Genomic DNA, 22590 nt, shown 5'->3' on the forward strand with positions numbered 1-22590 from the left:
TCTTGATTAGGGAAATAAACTTGTCTAGCTGATAGTCCATGCTCAAAAGATAGAGGAGCATAAGACTAAGAAGAGAGAGGGAAAGCAAGAGGGCTAGGATAGGTAGTTTTAATTTTAGCCAGCCAAGGTTAGAAGGTGGTAATCATCCTTAGTTTCATCAGAGATCTTTATCCCCAGCACCCTCTTCAGCGAAGTCCCTAGTACCCAAATTTAGAAACAACAATAGGGATAGAGCACCAAGCTCTAAGTCCAAGGCAGTGTTAATAGTGCTCGTACGAACCCTCTATGTCAGAAATGTGGCAGAAACCATCAAGAGGAGTGTAAAGCAGACAGTGATTCATGCTTTGAGTGTGGAAACACCAGTCATTATATTTGAGAGTGTCGGGTAGTTTCTAAAAAAGGTAGGGAGTTGCGCTAACAGGGCCAGTCCCATCAGTCGTCAGTTCCATCCGATCGCCCAACTAACATGGTGTCGCTTCCAGTGCTACCAGAGGTCAGCGTCCGAATAGGTTATATGCTCTTCAGTCCCACCAAGATTAGGAAAATTTTATTGACGTATTTACTGGTATATTTTAGGTCTTTCATTTATATATTTATTCTTTACTAGACCATGGAGCTTCTCATTTTTTGTAACTTCATATATAGCCGTCAATTTTGAAGTCAGTCCCAAAACTCCAGTAGAGCCTTTTTTAGTGTCCACCCCAATCAATGTTTTTATTGTAGCCAGGCAGGTATACAAAAACTTTCCGGTCATAATATCTCATAAAGTTACCTCGATTGATCTTGTAGAGTTAGAGATAATAGATTTTGATGTCATTCTCGGCATGGATTGGTTCCACTCAGTCTATGCCTCAGTAGATTGTAGAAATAGAATAGTTCATTTTTAGTTCCCAAATGAACCAATCCTTGAATGGAGGGCTAGTACTACGGCTCTTAGGGGTCATCTTGTTTCGTACTTTAGAGCGAGAAGGATGATATCCAAGAGGTGTATTTACCATCTTGTTTGAGTCAAAGATTCTAATTCAGAGACTCCAAACCTTGAGTCAGTTTCAGTAGTCAGAGAATTCCTAGATGTGTTCCCTGAAGATTTTCTTAGAGTTCCTCCCGAAAAAGAAATCAATGTTGGAATAGACCTTCTTCCAGATACTCAATCCATATCTATTCCACCATATAGGATGTCTCCAGCAGAACTTAAGAAGTTAAAAGAATAGTTAGTAGATTTCCTGATAAGGGATTCATTAGGCCCAGCATTTCCCCGTGGGGCGCACCAGTTCTATTCGTGCGTAAGAAAGACAATTTTCTCAGAATGTGTATAGACTACTGTCAGTTAAAAAAAGTCACAATCAAGAATAAATACCCACTCCATAGAATCGATGGCTTATTTGACCAACTTCAGGGTACCATCTACTTTTAAAAGATAGACCTTAGATTAGGCTATCATCAGCTCAGAGTCAAGGAATACGACATTACGAAAATAGCTTTGCGAACCTAGTATGGTCGCTTCAAGTTTCTAGTTATGTCATTTGGTCTTACTAATGCCCTAGCAGCTTTAATGGACTTAATGAATCGCGTGTTGAAGCAGTACTTTGGCATGTTCATTATAGTCTTTATCGATGACATTCTTGTCTACTCTTATAGTGAAAATGATCATGCAGACCATCTCAGAATAGTGTTATAAACTCTTAGAGCTCACTAGTTGTTTGCTAAATTTAGGAAGTATGAATTTTGGCTAAGATCAGTACCTTTCCTTGGCCATATTATTTCCGTTGATAGAATTAGAGTTGATCCTCAAAAGATCGAAGTGGTGAGAAACTAGCCCATACCCATCTGTCCATCAAACATCAGGAGTTTCTTGGATTTGGTTGGCTATTACCATTGGTTTGTTGAAGGGTTTTTGTCTATTGTATCCCCCATGTCCAGATTGACTCAAAAGAAAGTTAAGTTTAGTGGTCAGATTCCTATGAGAAGAGTTTTCAGGAGTTGAAGACTCGACTTACCTCAGCCCCAATTCTTACTTTGCCAGATGGTTTAGATGGGTTTGTTGTGTGCTGTGATGCATCTAGAGTAGATTTAGGTTGTGTCCCCATGCGAAGAGGTAAGGTCATAGCCTATGCCTCTAGATAGCTTAAGCCTCATAAGAAAAATTACCCTACCCATAATCTTGAGCTAGCAGCAGTAGTGTTTGCCTTAAAGATTTGGAGGAACTACTTGTATGGGGTGCATGTTGATATGTTCACAAATCACAAAAGCTTATAGTATGTGTTCTGTCAAAAAGATTTAAATTTGTGACAGAGGAGGTAGTTAGAGTTATTGAAGTATTATGACATGAGTGTTCTGTATCATTCGGGCAATGCCAATGTAGTGGTTGATGCCCTTAGTAGATTGTCTATAGGTAGTGTTGCTCATGTTGAGGATGGTAAGAAAAAGTTAGCTTAGGAAGTTCATCAGCTTGCTCGACTAGGTGTCTGCTTAGTTGACTCAGCAGAAGGTAGTGTATGGGCATAAAGCATTTAGAATTATCCTTACTTTTCGAAGTGAAGGAAAAGTAGGATAGAGATCCCAGTCTAGTTAAGTTAAAAGAATCAATCAGAGATCAGAAAGTGAAGGCTTTCTCCCAAGGGGAAGATGGTGTGTTGCATTGTCAAGGTCAATTATGTGTACCTGGTGTAGATGATTTGAGGCAATGAATTCTTGCAAAAGTACATAGTGCGCGTTACTCGATTCATCTAGGGGCCACTAAGATGTACCATTATTTACATAAGATCTATTGGTAGAGTGGGATGAAGAGGGACATTGCAGAGTTTGTAGTTAAGTGCTCTACATGCCAGCAAGTTAAGATTGAGCACCAAAATCCTAGTGGGTCGATGCAGAAGTTCAGTATTACCATTTGGAAGTGGGAGAAAGCGAACATGGACTTTGTGATAGGTTTGCCTCGTACCCGTCATCAGCATAATTCTATTTGGGTTATCATAGATAGGATGGCCAAATCAGCCCATTTATTGCCATTCCATACCTCTTATTCAGCCGAGGACTATGCCAAATTCTATCTCAGAGAGTTGGTTAGGTTGCACGGTGTTACCTTATCTATCATCTCAGATAGAGGTACCCAGTTTATCTCTCACTTCTGGAAGGCATTCCAAAAGGGCCTTGGTACCCAAGTCGACCTCAATACAGCCTTCTACCCTCAGACAGATGGTCAAGTATAATAGACCATTCAGACTTTCGAAGACATGTTAAGATCCAGTGTTGTTGATTTTAATGGTAGTTGGGATGACCACTTGCCCTTGATTGAATTCATATATAATAACAGTTATTATTCAAGTATTCAGATGTCTCCGTTTGAGGCTCTTTATGGTAGGAGATATAGATCTCTGATTGGCTGGTTTGAAGTGGGTGAGGCCGCAATAGTAAGGCCTAACTTGGTGTTTGATGCATTCGACAAAGTTCAGTTGATCAGAGAAAGTCTTAGGGTATCCCAAAGCCGACAGAAATTGTATGCAGACGTGAGGAGAAAAGATCTCTAGTTTAAGGTTGGTGATTTTATGTACTTGAAAATATCTCCCATGAAGGGAGTTAAGAGGTTTGTCAAGAAAGATAAACTTAGTCCCCGGTATGTCGGTCCTTTCAGAATTTTTAGCCTTTTAAAAAAGGTAGCATATGATCTTGAATTTCCTTCAGATCTAGCTTTAGTGCACCCAGTGTTCTATTTTTCATTGTTGAAATAGTGTATTGGTGACCCAGCGGTAGTTGTCCCCTTAGAAAATGTGGATGTCCAGAAAAACCTTTCCTATGAGGAAGTTCCAGTCGAAATTCTTGATCGTCAAGTTCGTAGACTAAGGAACAAAGAAGTTTCCTTGGTCGAAGTTCTTTGGCGGAATCAATCTATTGAGGGTGCAACTTGGGAAGCAGAAGTAGATATACGGACCCAGTAACCTCATTTTTTTAATGCAGATTCAGTTCAAGGTAACTAGTTTCCTCATATCATCTCTTTTCGCTCTAAGTTTCATCATTATATAGCTATTCATTCAATAGTTCTTGCATTTATATATCAGTTTAGTTATGCTTTCAGTTGTGCATGCCAGATATAGCCTCAGTTTTCAGCGTCTCAACTTCATTAGTCTTATTCGAGGATAAATATTCCCAAGAGAGAGATAATTTAATACCCTGAATATTTCTAGCTCAGTCCAACCCTTAGTACGTACTTGTAACACTTAGAATCTGGAAAATAGCTTATTTCGGGTAAGTTTCAGGATTTTTGAACGGGGCTTGGACCGCATTCGAATTGGAAAAATAGTACCACACTGCGATTAGGCCACGTCGCGGTTAGTATCGCGATGAGCATATCATCGCATCGCGATAAAGTCCATTTTGGTATTTGTCAATTTTCAGAGGGTTGCCGAGGTTACACTGCGTCGCGGTGAACCCCAAAACAACAATTGTCACGATCCAGAGAGTCACTGCGATTCCATCGCATCACGGTGGGAATCGCGATGACCAACTCACCGTATCATGGTGAGGTTTTAATCGATGTTCCAGTTACGGGATTTTAAATCCCAAGGGCAATCTTTTCTTTCATCAAGCCCCCAAACCGTGTAAACAAAAGATTAATCTTGAAATTGAGCAAAATATGCTCATTGTTCATCAAATTTCTCTCCATTAAAACCCTAGCTCTGAAATACAAGATCAAATCTCTATAAATCGCCATCAATCCTCTCAAATTCATTAACCCAGATATGTTAGATGTTCATCCATTGGTTCCTTCCCCCCGCGGAGTCCAAGGATCCTTTCAAGTTATTTTGATTTTAAGTTATGATTTCACCCTTGAATCTCCATGAACTATGATTTTACACCGTGTATAAATGAAATTAATGGTTTTATTCAATTCTCCACGCTTTAATATTGTCATTCATTGGATTAAACCATGATTTAGTGCTATTCATGTTGAATTCATGCTATTATTACGAGCCCTGTAACATTCCCATGATTTGAATAAACTATGAACTACAAGTATTTGATAAAATGCCAACAAGAGTGAAGATTTTATAGAGGCTTGCAAGTTATGTCCTTTAAGCTTAAGTATCATGTTAACTATTTTTACTTTTAAGTCCTGGGGGTATTGAATACCCGAAAACCATAGTTGTTTACTTAGTCGCATCTCAATATCTTCAGGATAACTTCAGAATATATTATGAGCATTACTAGATTAGTCAGTTAAACTCAGAATAGTTTAGCAACCAGTGTCATTCAGTTGGGATAGGACTTAGCACCGAGCGAGTGTAGGGATGACGGCTTCCCGTTCAAATAGGCAGAGTCGTTAGTAGAAATCCCTATACTCGAGAACTCCATAGCCAGTGTAGGATATGAAAAGCCACTCATCAGTTTAAGATTGACTATCTCATAGGGGTCATCCGTCAGATTAGGATTGACACCCTTAGTCCTTTGGGACCATACAGTATACCAGTTTTGTAGATCCACATAGCCAGCATTAGTGCCCGTGGCACGGTACTAAAACCTTTCCAACTAGGATTATAGGTTGGACCCCGATTAGCTCAGATTAGAGCATGTCGGTTAGATGATATCTCTCTCAGTATCAGCTACAGTTTTAGTCCAATAATCAGTTCAGATACTCAGTCTCAGTGTTGGTTGACTAAAGCTTACAGATATTAGTTATTTTAGTATTTCAGTTTATAGATTTTATTTAGTTCATATTACATGTTTGGTCATACATCCTCGTTATTTACAGACTCACATATTCTTAGTAACTCCAGATTTCATGCATTTTATTCAATACCTTATGTATACATACATATTCTGACGATTATTTATCTATGTTCATGAAACCATGCATATTAGCCTACCTCATTTAGCATACCAGTACATTCAAAGTACTAATCGTATACCTTTTCTTTTGCACTATGATGCATCATATCATAGGTTCGGATCCCAGTTCTCGGATCGTGCTTAGACTTCTCATGCTCACAGCAGTAGCAGTGGTGAGTTCTCATATTTTGAGGATAAATTATTTTGTTTTATACTTTCAGTTTAGTAGTTAGTTGGAGTTAGTTGGAGCCTATCCCATCAACTCGTATTCAGTTAAGTTTAGAGGCTTTCTGACATATCAGTTAGTTATTCAGTTTATCAGTATTTTATCAGATTTAAATAGTTATTTTCTTCAGATTCATGTTTCAGTACTGCTTCAGTTGATAAAATCTTATGGCTATTCAGTTGTTCTTCCGCATTTATTATGTTATTATTCAGTGCTCACAGCAGGTGCCAGCTCATAGGTTAGCTTGTGGTCTCTCGGGACTGTAAGCACTGTGTGACGCCCAGGGTGTACTCTTGAGGCGTTACATAAAATAATATATTTATACATAATTTTTGAAACTCGTTGAATGTCTTCTTCAATTTGTTTATCAATGACCTCGTCAGTGAGATCACTGTAAGTATCTCTTAGTATTTGCTCATACAAATTGCATGTACTTATGTTAGCACATTAGTTTCAATCCAAATATAATATTTACATGAACATCATGGTTGATAATTACTTGAGAAAAGGCTTAACCTCATCACAATTTATAAGAACATGTAATTGTGTTGCAGCAACTTCTTTATCATCTAGCTATTAGATATCACCATCCTTCTTACCATAATTTTAGCCAGGATAAATAAAGACTGATAGTGTTGGGTTAGTTGCTTTTTTTCCAATGACATCATCATTACGCCCAACTCTTTTGTTGTGACATAGGACATGAGATTCAAAATGGGAAGTAAAGTATTAGATTTCTTGAGCCAAATATGCTTGACAAATAGATCCTTCAACTCTGGCTTTGTTTTTGATAGTTTTTTTAATCTTGTTTAGGAACCTACAATTGTTTTTAGGAAATAAATAATTATGTAATAAAATAATGAGACAATTAAAAAAAATTTATACCTTTTAAATGGATACAGTCATCAATATTGAACTGGCCCACAAACTCTTGCTTCGTAAGGAAAATAAATCGCTAAGTGCTCCATCGAAGAAAAAAAACTAGGTGGAAATATTTTTTTCAACTTACTCAAGATTACGGGAATATTTTGTTCCATTTGAATAAGATGATCCACCCTTAATACTATTGAGCACAAATCTTTAAAGAATAGACTGAGTTCATTTAATGACTTCCATATAGGTTTTGGAAGAGCGCTAAAAGCAACTAGCTAAAGATACTTCATGAAAATATAAAAATCGTGACTTTTCATCCCAAATAACTTTAAATGTTCCATGTCAAAACATCTACCCAAATTACAAGCATATCTATCAGGCATCTTTAGTTGATCAACCCATTCACATACATCTTTATTTTGACCATCATTTAAGGTAAACTTTGCTTTCAATTTAATCCATCTCCCATCATTATTCAATTGCAAGTGTAAATCATTTCACCAACAATACTCTTCCAAATCTAATCTTGCTTTCTCGTTATCCTTTGTCCTCTCCTTGTTGTCCATGGCAATATAAAAAATATTATCAAAGAAGTTCTTCTCTGTATGCACTAAATCAATATTGTTGCGAACTAGATGGATCTTCCAATATGGCAAATCCCAAAAAATACTTTTTTTGGTCCAATTATGTGATTTTCCAAAGCCATAAAATTTGAGTGGACCAGATTCAGTGATCTTAAGAAACCCTCTCACTTTTTTCCACACCTGATCTCCAGTTAACCTAGGAAGAGGCCTAGAATTTTCCTCTTTTCCTTTATAAAAAGAATTCTTGTTTCTTCTAAATTCGTGATTGAGAGGCAAGAATTGACAGTTACAATCAAACCAAGTGACTTTTCTTTCATTTTTCAAAAATAAAAGTTTTTTATTGTTCCATGCAAATCGGACATGCTAATGTACCTGTTGTACTCCATCTCGGCAACATGCCATAAGCAGGAAAATCATTAATTGTCTACATCAATATTGCTCGCATGAGAAAATTTTACTTCTTTGACAAGTCACAAGTTAGTGCCCATCTGTCCATAATTGTAACAACTCATATATTAATGGTTGAAGATACACATCAATTTTATTCTTAGGATTGTGAGGACCTAGAATGATCAATGTTAAGAACATTTATGGTGCAGTCATACACATATCAGGAGGAAGATTATAAGGAGTAATAATTATGGCCAACAAGAATACGGTGATGTTGACTGGCTATAAGGATTAAAACCATCAGAACAAACACCGAGCCTGGCATTCCTAGGCTCTGAAGCAAAGTCTAGATAAGTTCGACCAATATGTTTCCATGCTTCTCCATCTGAAGGGTGACACAAAACACTTTTTTCCCTTTGATTCTCAGAATGACACCTCATGTGCTCTGCAGATTTAGTTGAAGCATATAGTCGTTGAAGCCTATGAATAAGGGGCAGGTAATGCATAGCCTTGTGTGGAACCTTTCTGCTACCCTTTTTTCCTACGCATTCTTTATAGAGAGGTTCTTTACAAAACTTACATTCTACTATCTATTGATCAACTATGTAATACAGCATACATCTATTAACACAACAATCACTCTTTTGGCTAGTTAAACCAAGCCCCGCCACTAATTTCTTTGCTCGGTAGCAATCAAGAGGTATCTTATTATCTGAATAACTTTTATCCTTCATTAATTATGTCATTGCATTAAAACAACCATGGGACATATTGTATTCAGATTTAATACTCATCAATCTAACACCTGTAGAAAGCTCTGAATATTTACATCCGAGCCATAAGGGTTCTTGAGCCAAATTCAACATTTTGTAAAATTTGGTAGCACCCATATTTGGAGAATCTTCTATAGTAGGATCAACATGATGATCAAGTTCTATACTAGAAGTATCATAAACCATACCTTGATACCTATTTAAGTGTTCAGAGTCTTCCGCTAGAATGTTACTTTGACTGCTTGAAGACATGTCAAAGATACATCCTTGATGACTACTTGAAGCACTTGAATGGACATGTTTATTCAAATTAATTAAAGGATTTTCCTCTTCATGTGACATCCAATACCAATATCTTAGAGTGAACCCTTTCTTAAAAATGTGCACATTAACTTCATCGGGCGTAAGGTGCTTCATGTGCTTACAAATTTTAGAAGGACACCTTATGACTTTCTCGGACAAGTACTTCGGTTGACTATAAGAAAATTTAATGATATTTTTCATGCCTTTTATAAATTCGTCTGTATATGCCACTTTACCAGGAAGAAGTCTATTTATCATTCATTTTTTATGCTCCGGGATAGTCATTTCTAATCAAAAGATATCATATATAAGAACACATAATAACAAAATTTAAATAGTTCCCGGTCTTCACTTCCACTAAAGAGTTGATTAGCCAATACAGTCCACAAAGACAATAATATATCTCAATTAAAAGATAAACATACAAGGAATCAAGAACAAATAACAATAATAACATTCACAAGCACACAACAACAAAGCTATTTTGAGTTTGAGTACGAAAAAGAGAGATGTTATAAAACATACAAGAAAAGAGGAGAAAATCAGGAAAATCTATCGCAAGTACAACAAATATTTGTTCTTGTCATTGAGCAAGATGGTATATATGTTCCTTTTGTACAAGTTCATGATTTTCCTAAAGGTAATTATGTGCTTAACAAGAAGGTTATGTTTGTTGATAATAATGATGATTATAATGTATCCATTTAGAGGATGAATTTATAAAGATAACCAACAGGTGGAAGATCATGATAAGGATGAAGAAACTAGAGATACATGAAAGAATAAGCAATACACAAAATGGATAACCATCAGAATAAGCAATACACGAAAGAACTCATATTTCATCACATATGCGAGTTCTACATAGCTGGTCGTAGCATATAAATAGTCCTAATATCATTTTTTATCAGTTAAGTAGTCATAATATTATAAATCCTCCCAACATTAGATTTGCTAAAACGCTCTCCACTAGGCACGTGCTCTATTTGCACAAAGATTTAGTGCAAACGGAAAGGGGTAGCATGAATGGAACCATTGCTAGAGCCAAATAGATATAGAAAATTCGTATAACCAAAACTAGTTTCGATTGAGGCTTAGTTTGTTGATTGATTAAGTGATTGACAAAGAAGTTAAAGCTCAGATAAAAAGTCAAAAAGAGAAATACTTTACCTTATAAATGCTTTCCCAATCTTTCAGATGAGGAAAAATACTCCGATACCTGCAGAACTCAAATTTCACCACAAAAAAGAATTAGGAAACTTGAATAAAGGCCAACTCAAATATAAGTACACTAGTTTTGACATAGAATTAGTTTATAATTAATGCTATCACACCCAAGTCCCAAAAAATGACTCAACTGACTACAATAAAAAGAGAACAGAAACCTCTATATAGTGTGGTCTTCTGATGTAATCTCATTTGTTTCTGTTTAGCCTAAGACATGTCTCATTTGCATGATATATACATAAGAGAGGTGTATATGACACCTATTCCAGGAGAAGAGTCTCACTTTCATGGAACACAACAAAGACGTTAGATATATGAGTAAAGAAATACTACACCCTAGTGGCACATTTTTAAGTCGTACTTATCCAGGCATCAAGTGGACAATATCTATACTAACGTGTTTTAGAGTGCTGGGAGTTCAGGCCGCTCCACAAGAAAGTTTGTTATGCTATTATCTACAATATAGTTTTCTGTCATATAAAAGATCTACTATAAGAGTGTTCCTAGAGATTCTATTAATATGGAAATATTGCTTAGGTGGATAGAGCAATCGAGTTAGCAGTCAGTTGTGACATAGATGAACAAAAAAAAAATTTCTGCAACGGTATGTTTCCACGGCTTGAACTAGTGACCTTTTGGTCACATGGCAACAACTTTTCGTTACTCCAAGGTTTGCCTTCCCATAAAAAAGATAACTATCCTTCTTAATAGTTTTATGGGAAACTGTCAGGCCATTTAGCAACAAAATCGGTCCACAAATATAAATAGGCCAAATATACTTATATTTAATCTAAAATGGTCAAAATAACTTCGAGCAACCACAAAAAATATCTACACATTTGACAAAGTCTGCAGAAGCAAAAGAGGGGGTCTCCAACCTACTATTAGGCAGTATAATGGCTTTGTGATTAAAAAAGTGTATGAGTGCTAGGGAGGATTGTGACTAACCAAAGGATAGACAGTGATTTGAGACATAACGAAGCGAGAAAAGAAGTACACACGATTTGAGGTCTGTTACATGCTAACATCAATTATAACTATAATGTAGGGAGAGAACAAGAAGAGAAATTCCAAATCAGCCAACAATTCTTTGACCTCCGTTATAGAAGTTTGAATAAAGAACCGGAAGCAACAAAAGCCTCATCACAAACCAAAATTCTATACCATTAAATTGAAAAGATACACAGGTCATTTATAAGTTGCACGCAGTCCTTCTCTACATAGAGACCATAGAGTAATGAAAGATATCAACCTTTGACATTGATTGGTTTCCTTAAGTTAAAATTTGACAGATATGTTCTTCATATTATCACCAAATATGAAGTACGACAATAATTGGTTTCCTTAATACCATCTCTGATCAAACGTGAATACTTATCTACACCAAACGTTCACATCAAAATAATATAATTTAACTTCAAAAGATGTGGCTTGTGGTAGGTAAATCTCATATATGTATATAGGCTAGTTTTATATAAATTATTTTCTGCATATTATGTTTTAGAAATTGAAACATTTTCTCCATATTATGACCAAGTATGAGGTAGAATATTAACAATTGGTTTCTTTAATTTCAAGTCAACAGAGTCTTGTAACTCAACATTAACAACATAGTCTGGTTTCCTTAATTTCAAGTCAATAGAGTCTTGTTACTCAACATTAAAAACAGAGTCTGGTTTCCTTAATTTCAAGTAACAGAGTCTTGTTTCCTTAACAACATTAATAATTGTTACTCAGCAGAGTCAATAGAGGTACAACAGAGTCTTGTTACATACACAAGTCCATCTATTATCTCTAACTAATTCTGCTCGTACCATCAGTCGACTAATTCATACTCAACAAGACAGGATAAAATGATCTAAACTACGAGTGAAGAGGAATAATATAATTATACGAGTAATGGAGTAACAAAGAAATAGCAACACCTGATCGAGACAGAGAAATCGTCATAAATTGAGAATTGAGAATGAGAAAAACGATTAAGAGGAGATTTCTCTGAGAATTGGTGAGATTAATTTGTTTTGTTACTTAGAGAATTGAGAGAATATGGACAGACACCGACTAAGCTGTCAAGTGGAAAAAAAGGAGGGAATACATTTTTGTTGAAAAATTTTATATCAATTACTATATTTTTGTACATTTTTTTGTTTAAGTTTTTTCTTATGCTACTATTTATTTTCAATATATATACAAGTGAACTTTAAAATATAAAAATATTAATAGGACTTATAGTATTATCTAGTTAAAAATATATTTAATCAAACATAAATGCTCGATAAAAAGATTGAAATCAACACACAAATATAAGGGATTTTTTTGTTAGGAATAAGTTTTTCTAAAATTAAATATCCCGATTATCGCATCTAGGTATGTGCATACTTTGGTTCAAATCGAAAAAAATCAAATTAAATTTTAATTTTGATTTTGATTTGGATTTGGATTTTTCGGATTGGATTTGGTTTAAAATTTTAGAAATTCGGTTAAATGATCCGATTTTTGATTTTTTTTTAAAGAAATATTAGTTAAACTGAAAAAACAAAATTATATAAATAATATATATATATATTATTTTATATATTCAGTATAAATAATATTTTTTCATCATTTCATTTCATTTCATCCGTGTTGAGTTATTTATATTTGGAAATGAAAAATATGTTTGAAAAAAATTATTTTTTTTTTAAAAAAAGTCACCAATTTTAAATATCCGGTCACGACAAAGAAAGACTCACTACTTTAATCCTCAAAATCAAAATCAAAATCCGAAATAACTTAACCCCAAATCAAATTTATTTCTGTTTGTTCATTACATTTTTCATTTTCATCAATTTGAAAACCAAAACACCGAACCGACATTAAACAAGCAAATCTAACAAACAGAAGCCCACCCCTAATCTCATCATATATATAATTCTAAAATTAACTAATACTTTTAGCTCAATGTAAAATTAATAAAATAATTTTTTATTTTATTTCGTGATTATTATACCTTATATGTCACACCAAACGGCTCCTAAATGTCATACATTATATTAATATATTATATTATCGTGCGTAGTATGATGCAATTATATTGAAATTAATCAAATAGAAACCAATAGAAAAACACGTTCTATTTGATCCCTAAGTCGTTCTTCGCCCTATGTTAGGCCAACAAAATTTCACCTCTTTAATTTTTTGGTGATAACATAACGAGTCAAGCTAAGGTTTATTTAGCTCGAATACATGTGTGATACCATGTATGTCAACAAACTAATTTTAATTTCTTGAGAATCTTTTGCTTGATTATACACGTCCACCAATTTAATGTCTAATTTCTTTTTATTTTATGTTTTTTATTCTTCAAGTTTATCCTTTTCCTATTTAAATTTTTCAAGTCACAAAAATCCTACGTAAATCCCCAAAAATAATTTCAGTTAAATTTGTAGCAACACAATTCCCCAATAATTTTTCAAGTAATAATTTTGTAGGTAGATCCCCAAGATATAATTTCAGATAAATTTGGAGCAACACTATCCCCCAATAATGTCACAAATAATAATTTTGTAGGTAAATCCCCAAGAATAAATTTCCAGCAAAATTCGCAGCACAAAATTCCCAAATAATTTCCTAGGTAATAAAATTCATTATGTAAATTTCCACCAAAATATCTCTACGTAAATCCACAGGATAAATTACCTGAGAATTGTTTTACGAATTTAAAAAATATATATATTTGTCCATATACCTGCGGATTTACCAAGAAATAAAATACCCGCCGATACATTTCCCCATGTAATTTCGCAAGAAATAATTTTTCAGGTAAATCCCCAAGAATAAATTCCCAACACAAAATCTCCAAATAATTTCCAGGTAATAAAATTCATTACATAAATTTTCACTAAAATATGTCAACTTAAAATCGTAGGATAAATTACCTGGGGATTTTTCTATGTATTTAATATATATATATATATATATATATATTTGTCCATATACCTGGGAATTTACCTAGAGATAAAATATCCGTCGATGCATTTTCTCAGGTAATTTTGCAAGTAATAATTTCACAGGTAAATCTTCAAGAATAAATACCCAGAAAAATTTGCAGCACAAAATTCCCAAATAATTTTTCAGGTAATAAAATTTATTAGATAAATTTTCATCAAAATATCTCTACATAAATCCATAGGATAAATTACCTGAGAATTTTTCAATGGATTTTATATATATATATATATATATATATGTATATATATATATTTGTCCATATACCTACGGATTTAAGTAGAGATAAAATGTCCGCTAATACATTTCCCCAAGTAATATCGCAAGTACAAAATTTGCGCAATATGACACCAAATTTAGCTGCGAAATTTGTTACAAATATATAGTTTGCAGGTAATATATTTTAATATTGATGAATTTAATATTTTAATAGGTAAATCTGCATGTATTTAATGTGATATTACTCCCTAGGTAAAATCCCAATGTAATTTATAGTTTTCTAGTAGTGGGGTGTGTGTGTGTGTGTGTGTGAGAGAGAGAGAGAGAGAGAGAGAGAGAGTGTGTGTGTGTGTGTATATAGAGAGAGAGAGAACTATTTTTTAATTATTTTTGCATTGCCTGCGTGGCTCCGATGTGGCATTGACATGACGCTGATGTGTGAGCGCGTGTAATGCACTCTCTATTGTAAGAATGGTATTACATCTTTAGGATGGTATTTATTTCACGCAAAAATTGTTTACGCGTGTAAATAATGGTCTATAAAGTTAAAATGCCAAATTAAATTCTGGCGACAAGTTCGGAGATATTTATGCTTTTTTCTTTTAATTATTATAAATAATTTCATCATATGGAATATGAACTTAAGGTTAACGAAGAAAGCAAATTCATAATTTGGACGATTTTTAATGTGACCCAAGCCCCAATACTATGAGAGGTCGTTTGGTTGGGAAACAAGTTATGCTGAAATTAGTTATGCTGGGATTAGTTATACTGATATTATTTTTTAGTGGTTGTTTATTTTGTGGTATTAAAAATAATATGCATTGCATTCTTTTTAAGAATAGATAGTTTGTTTACAAAAATACTCTTCACCTTATTTAACTTAATTATTTTTTTAATATTAAATCATACAAAAGAAATTAAAAGGTTACTAATTTTTATTTAACTTTATTAATTTATTTTTTCGAAAAATACATGTTGAGAAATTTATGTTGATATTTCTTAAATGTGTATGAAGCTTTAATATTTCATGTTAAATTGTTTTAAATTCTATAAAATATTGATAATATCATTTTTTGTTAAAAAATCATCATCAAAAAATTTGAAAAAGAATTACTCTAATTTTTCAATATTTAGTACCATTTAATATGTGGAGAGTCAAGTTGTACTTTTTAAAAATTAAATTTTCAAATATTTTTAGCTAAATGTAAAAGATATTTTTTTATTTAATAATTAAGCATGTATTAAGTTAGAAAGGGAATGTCAAGATACTTTAATTACTAGTTCATGATAAATTGTTAGAAAAAATAAAATTTTGAAATAATATTAATAAACATATGTACAAAATAGAAAGACAATAAACCCTTATGGTGTTACTATCATTTTTTCATCTCATCACTTTTGTAGCATTTAATAAGCTCATACAATTGTTCAAATTTATCAAAATGGTAAAAATTGTAGAGTAATTAAAATTTAAATTAGGGATAAAATTGATATATATATATATATATAAAATTTTTGTCGAAATACAAAAATTTCAACTTAAAATGAATGTATATTATTTCATTGAGAATATTCTATAGACCAAAAATAATGAGAATATTCTATAGACCAAAACACCAGCCAACTTTGAAATAATATATATATATATATATATATATATATATATATATATAGAAAGGGGAAGAAGTTAACGACTAAGAAATTTTTGTTAAAATACAAAAATTTCAACTTAAAATGAATGTATATTATTTCATTGAGAATATTCTATAGACCAAAACACCAGCCAACTTTAAAATAATTACTAATGTGTCATTTCTCAATCACATGCCACAATCAAGGTTTAGTGATTACCAAAATTGCCACGTGTTAATGTAGCATCAAATCACATTCAATCTCTACACATTTCTAAAGGTATGGGTCCTCTTCATTCAATCTCTGCACATTTCTAAACATATGGTCCTCTTCCTTGGCCATTTATTTAAAGTAACAAACTAACAATTATCTCTCAACTTTTTTTTGCTTTCTAATTATTTTATTTATTACATTCAAACTAAAGTAGACAAAGAGTGTTAACTAAAAACAAGTATTTCTAAATTTCAATTTAATGTTTTAATTAGGTTAAGTACGAAATTTTAAAAACAAAATTTTATAACCTTAAACTAAAGATTTTGTAAGTTATTAAAATATTCTTTAAGTATTAATTTTAATACATAATTAACTCCTTTAATTTATTAGGATATTTTTTTATGATTCTGAGACTAAGCTTTATTTCAATCGAACATCTAAATCTTTAATAAAGTGTTTAAATTAGACGCTTTCTATTTAAATTAAGATTTTTTTGTGTGTGTATTCTCATCATATATTATGTAGTTAAATCAACCACATAAAAGTGTCATCTCTTTTAATTTTACGCATTCGCCTCAAGAAGTCCTAAAATTCACCGTATTTTTATTTGAAGTTGATGCGTAAAATTTTAATTGAGTTAACAAATTACTATAACTAATATTACGTCAAATTTGTTAATGACTGTCTCATTATTACATGAAAAATATCTTTCGAAGCTCTCGTTGTTTGTTGTACTAAGTTATTTTCTTAATTTTGTTTGTCTATAATACCTTTTTTTTGGTCTATAGTACATGAAGTCAAGCTCCTAAAACCCATAAAATTTTGTTAGCTTTTATCAATTTAGATATAGAATAAGACAATTCATTCTAACTAACATAAAAAAAAAATAGATGGTTATTTTCACAAGTCAAACGAAAATATTTACCATCTATAATAATAGAAGTTTTTTTTCAAATATAATAGTTATAATATATCTATATTGCATGCATGATTCACTTTTAATAAATATTGGAGATTTCTTAATTAACAAGCATAACACATTTAAAGACCCTTATATTATATCTCTATTGCATACGTAATTTACTTTTAATATCAAGTAATTAATTCAAATAAATTTGTGTTTATTCAAATTAGCTTAGAGTTAAATTTTCTAACAAAAAAAATGAAAGTTTAAGTGACGAATATTGATTTACTAAAATTTCCATATTGTAATGAGCACGAGAACACATATAGAGTCATTTGTTAGGAGATATTGAAGGAAATAACATGTGTTAGCTTTGTTATTATTCGATCTTGTGTTTGACAATGTTTTCAATATATGTATAACTAATATATATTATATATTATAAATCATGACATTAATAATATATGATACTATTTCAATTCCAATACAATATAAATAGTTGATGGGAAATGATTTGGTGATAGATTTTGAAAGTAAATTTTAAAAATTTATATAAAAATAATTGTTTGCCATAAAATTTGATCTGCTAATATTTTCAAGCTCCTAAAAACTAGCTCAGATTAATTTTTTTGGGTTTTAGAATTTTTACTCAATTGTTTTTATATTTTTTCAAGTATATTATATATCCAAACAACTTTAAATGTTAAAAATTATAATTTAAATAATTTAATTTTTTATGTTTCAACTTAAAAAATTATAAACTTCATTGTCTTAATAATATCTAATACTTATCAATTATGAAACACCTGCAATATTAAAATTATAATATTGAGCCCGTAAACGGGCCATTTCATATCTAATATATATATATATATAAAGTGATAATAAGAATTTGGAGGGTAATTGTGTTCTTTCATGGATTTATCTCATGAATAAATTATGATGGAATTGTTATACCACCAAATATATGGGATAGCTTATCCCGATACTATTTATTAGTATCAGAATAAGTTATCCCGAATTAACCAATCAAACAAAACATCAAAATATTTATCCCGAAACTATTTATATTAGTACCTCACACCATCCTCTGACTTTATTGTCTGCACAAGTTTGAGGTTTTTTTCAAGATTATGCCCATTTTACATAATTTATTAATTTAATTTAATATTATAGGACAAGCGTCCCTAAGCCCAACAAGGATGCAGAAAAGAACAAGAAAATACGTGGGACGGAGAACTACATTGCAGTGGCATCATTGATGAGATACTCCTTAAAATGCTGCAGCTTTGTCCCAATTCATATAAATAAATTTGTACTCATCACTTTATTTTTTATTGACTGAAAATTAGATTGATTTAAAATTAAAGATAGACTTAAAAATTACTGTGCACCTAATTAACTATACATATTAATTACAGCAAAATTTAGTGTTATCTTTACAACAAAATTTAGTGTTACCTCAATCAACGTAGCATAGAGGGTGACACTTGATACCAACTGCTAGACTTTCAAAATGCTGTGCATCTACTTAAATAAACATATTAATTACAGCGAAATTTAGTGTTGTCTTTACAACAACATTTAGTATTACCTCCAGATAATCAAATGAGGAAGCATAGTTATTCCCGTAAACCTTGGGATGTTTCTGCTATTCTCTTTTGAGTAGTCTGGCGTGATGGAAACACAAGTCAGTCAATCCTGGCACCCCACTGTTAGACGAAGTCTAATCCTTCCTAAATAAGTCTTCTAAGAGTCCATCCTTATTTAAAACTTTCCCCAATATTATCACCAAATAATATGTATATTAAAAAAATTATATAATTTAACATTATTTATAAATATAAAATCATTAGTAATGTGTGGGCATATTAGTCTTAGTTCCCCTAATTTAAATTATCTTGATTTATATATACATAATTGGATTAAGTAATAACAATGAAAAACCGTGTGAACTCAATAAGGTGCTTCCGATGTAGTTCCATTGCATCGGATGCTTGATACGTGAGGGTTGAGTTTGAGGTATGACACTAACGGTGCAAGGTGCGTGAAGAAGATGCGTGAGAGTGAAGCAGGCATTTTCATCTCAAACACTACTATCTGACAAGTATGACTAGGTGTTCGTCATCAACTGTACTTCCTTTGATGTTAAGAGTATGAGTGCAAGTCTTCTATAGAAGAAGTTCATGCACTTAAAGTTGGAGCAAAAGGAAAAACTCAAGCAAATAGAGCAAAAGGAAAAACTCAAGCAAATAAGCACAAAGATATTTGAGAGCCAAAATGCAGCATGCCAACTAAATGAGCTGGATGAATCAGGTGGATCGTTAATATGTTCCATAAGCAGTCTAGTTGAAGTAGGACTACTTAAGGAAGTATAAACTCAATGAAGCTAGAAGATTAAGAGATCCCAAGGTCCAAAGAAATGGAATGCAATTAGAGAAGGACTCCAATAGTGCAAGGTGAAGCAGCCGTGTGAGAGTGAAGTATCCATCTTCATCTGCAACATTGCAATATGATGACTTCGACTTCATAAGGTGTTTGCGATCAACTGCCTCTAATGGTTCAGTAAAAGAGTAGAATAAGAGTAGAAGCCTCCTACAAAAAAAGGTCACACTTTTTGTTGTCTTCAACGTTTTTGGGTACAAGAATCTGTATATATATATATATATGCAACAATAACTTTAACATAAGTTCAAGTCTAAAACAAGAATACTCATGAAGTTCTTTTAACACTTTCAACACAAGATTACAAATAATCTATCAAAGAAGTATGTTAAGTTTGACTTCACAGAGTATTCTTAAGGAATAATTCCCCTTACTGTACCCGAGGTTATGGAATCTTCCTCCCAAGATAAAATGACCAAACAATCCAATTGTAGCGGTACCTCAAACAATTGGAATCTCTTCAAACTCACTCAACGGTTTGATTGATCACATGGAATGTTTTTGAAGATAAAAAGAGTTTGTATGTTCAGAATTTTTTTTCCGTTTTTAAATCTGTGGATGAAAGCACTTTTATATAGCCATTAGTGCTTCTTCTGAAAGGTGGCAATGGTTCACTTAAAATGTGTGACCTTTCTGGAAAATCATGTCTGTTCATCCAAAGAATGCATCTCTTTCGAACAGGCATACCATTTCATGAATCAGTGTGTCATTTCGTTGAAGGGTTGCATCCCTTCTGAAGCATCAATTCGCTTCTGCACTGCATTTCGAAACAGTGTTTCTGCCACTGTATGCATGCATATAAATGGAGGATCGAAACATAGAAAAAACTGTTGTGTTTTCCCTTTGGTATTTTCGGATTAATTTCTGTCAAATAAATTTTAAAACGGTTGTGTTTTCCCTTTGGTATTTTCGGATTAAATTTCTGTCAAATAAATTTTGTCCAAGAAGATAGATCTCATCAATCAATCCAAATTCAAATCCGATCGAGCAACGACGACAACGGCGCGAGGCACCACCTTGTTATTATCTCACTATCTATGTGGAGGAAGTGCTTCTTATTATAAACACTTCAAAGTTTCCTTCTCCCACCAATGTGGGAGAATTAGTGAACTTTCCCTTAAAAGAGTACACTTTCCATTTTAGTATCTGATCTCTTTCTCTCCACTATTTTCCCTCCATTTTCCATTCTCTTTCTCTCTACTATTTTCCTCCATTTTCCATTCACATTTTTCATACGTATTGAATCCAACACTTTTAACTGAGCAAAAGGTATAACTCAAGTAAATAAGCGCGAACATATTTGAAGGATATTTCTGACTTATTATCTAACTGCAACATGATACTTGAAACCGAATTGAAGAAATTGCTTCATGCTTACGTGTCTTTACAGTCTTCACGTCTAGAATTCTTGTATTAGATATTTGATTGAACATATTTGAAAGATATTTCTAACTTACTATGTGCAACATGATACCTGGAACCAGACTGAAGAATTGTTTCATGCGTAGTTGTCTATGCAATCTTCAAGTCTAGAATTCATGTGTTAGGTATTTGATTGAGTTGTACTATTTTAGATTTCTTAGAATCAATTGCTTAGGGAAAAACAACTATAGGAACTTGGAGGGAAACTTGAGGGGGGGGGGGGGGGGGGTAATGATCTGGTTTTAGTTTTTTTCTTTTTTTTTAATTAAAGTTAGTTCCTAGGTTGTAAATCTTATAATTTAAATTATTTTGATACTCATTTGTTTTAGTAAATTGGAGAAAAATCTTGTAAAGGGGAGGTTGTGATTTTCTTATCCTTGTGAGTTATGTTTATTCACGTAAAATATTTCGTTTAGGCTTTACTGCACTTCATATTTTACTTTTTGATAAATAGAAACAAGTAAAGTAATTTACTTGTTCTTGTGAGGTTGTGATTTTCTTATCCTTGTGACGTTGTGATTTTCTTGTCCTTGTGAGTTATGTTTATTCACCTAAAATATTTTGTTCAGGCTTTACTGCATTTCATATTTTAATTTTAGGAAAAAAGGAACAAGTAAAGTAATTCGATCCCATCACTTAACAGAAAATCAAGGATTACTCAATTTACCCCATTTTGTATTATTAGGATGCGCAAAATAAAATGTTTTGATGCGTGAATTTCTCATATCTTGGGTCGAACATATATTACACTCGTGTAATCATATCTTTGTTAATAAATATATCACTGTTCAATTAAAGTCAGAAGTTAGTTGGACTAAGGTGAATTATGTCAAGATAAACTAAACAATGTCATAATTTGACCCACCCAAATCTTATCAACTTCTAATTTCATTATTTGTATGCTTATAATTATTTATTATAGCTATATATACGATATATCATAAATAATTAAAATATTTTAAAAAGATTTCTCATGGATCAGTTCGAGCTACACATTTAGACAAAATTAGTGCAACTTTCAGATGTTTTGAGTTTGGATAAATCAAGATAGATTATGTCAATAAATGAGTGGATCAGTAGTTCGCTAAAACTTGAATGGATTGGATTGATCACATTTTGATGAAAGCGAAAATGAAAAAGAAACACTAAAATCAAAAACAAGAATTAAAGATAGAAAAAGTTAGAAAGATAGACGCAATAAGAAAAATGGATTGAAAATAAAATATCTTCAGTAGCTAATACCTCCAATCAATTAACTAATAACCACCAATGTAGCGGGTTCAAACTTTTTAGTGATATTTTCTGCTTTGCACCTAGACACTTTAAAATTCAATACTAGGGGGTAATGCCTACTTTGTTACATATTCAATATCTCTCCTATATTTTTATGATGTGAGATCCTTATACTAAGATAGTGTATCAAGTACATCCCCACTTATGGACTCCGCATCCTTGCTAAGATTACATAGAACTTTTTTAGATCCAACACTGATCCCTGCCTTCCTGGAATTTGCATAAACTCAATTGAATTCTAACCCACCATGACACTGACACAAAAGTGACTCTGAT

Source organism: Capsicum annuum, chromosome 5, assembly GCF_002878395.1.
Source record: "Capsicum annuum cultivar UCD-10X-F1 chromosome 5, UCD10Xv1.1, whole genome shotgun sequence".
Taxonomy (NCBI): Eukaryota; Viridiplantae; Streptophyta; class Magnoliopsida; order Solanales; family Solanaceae; genus Capsicum; species Capsicum annuum.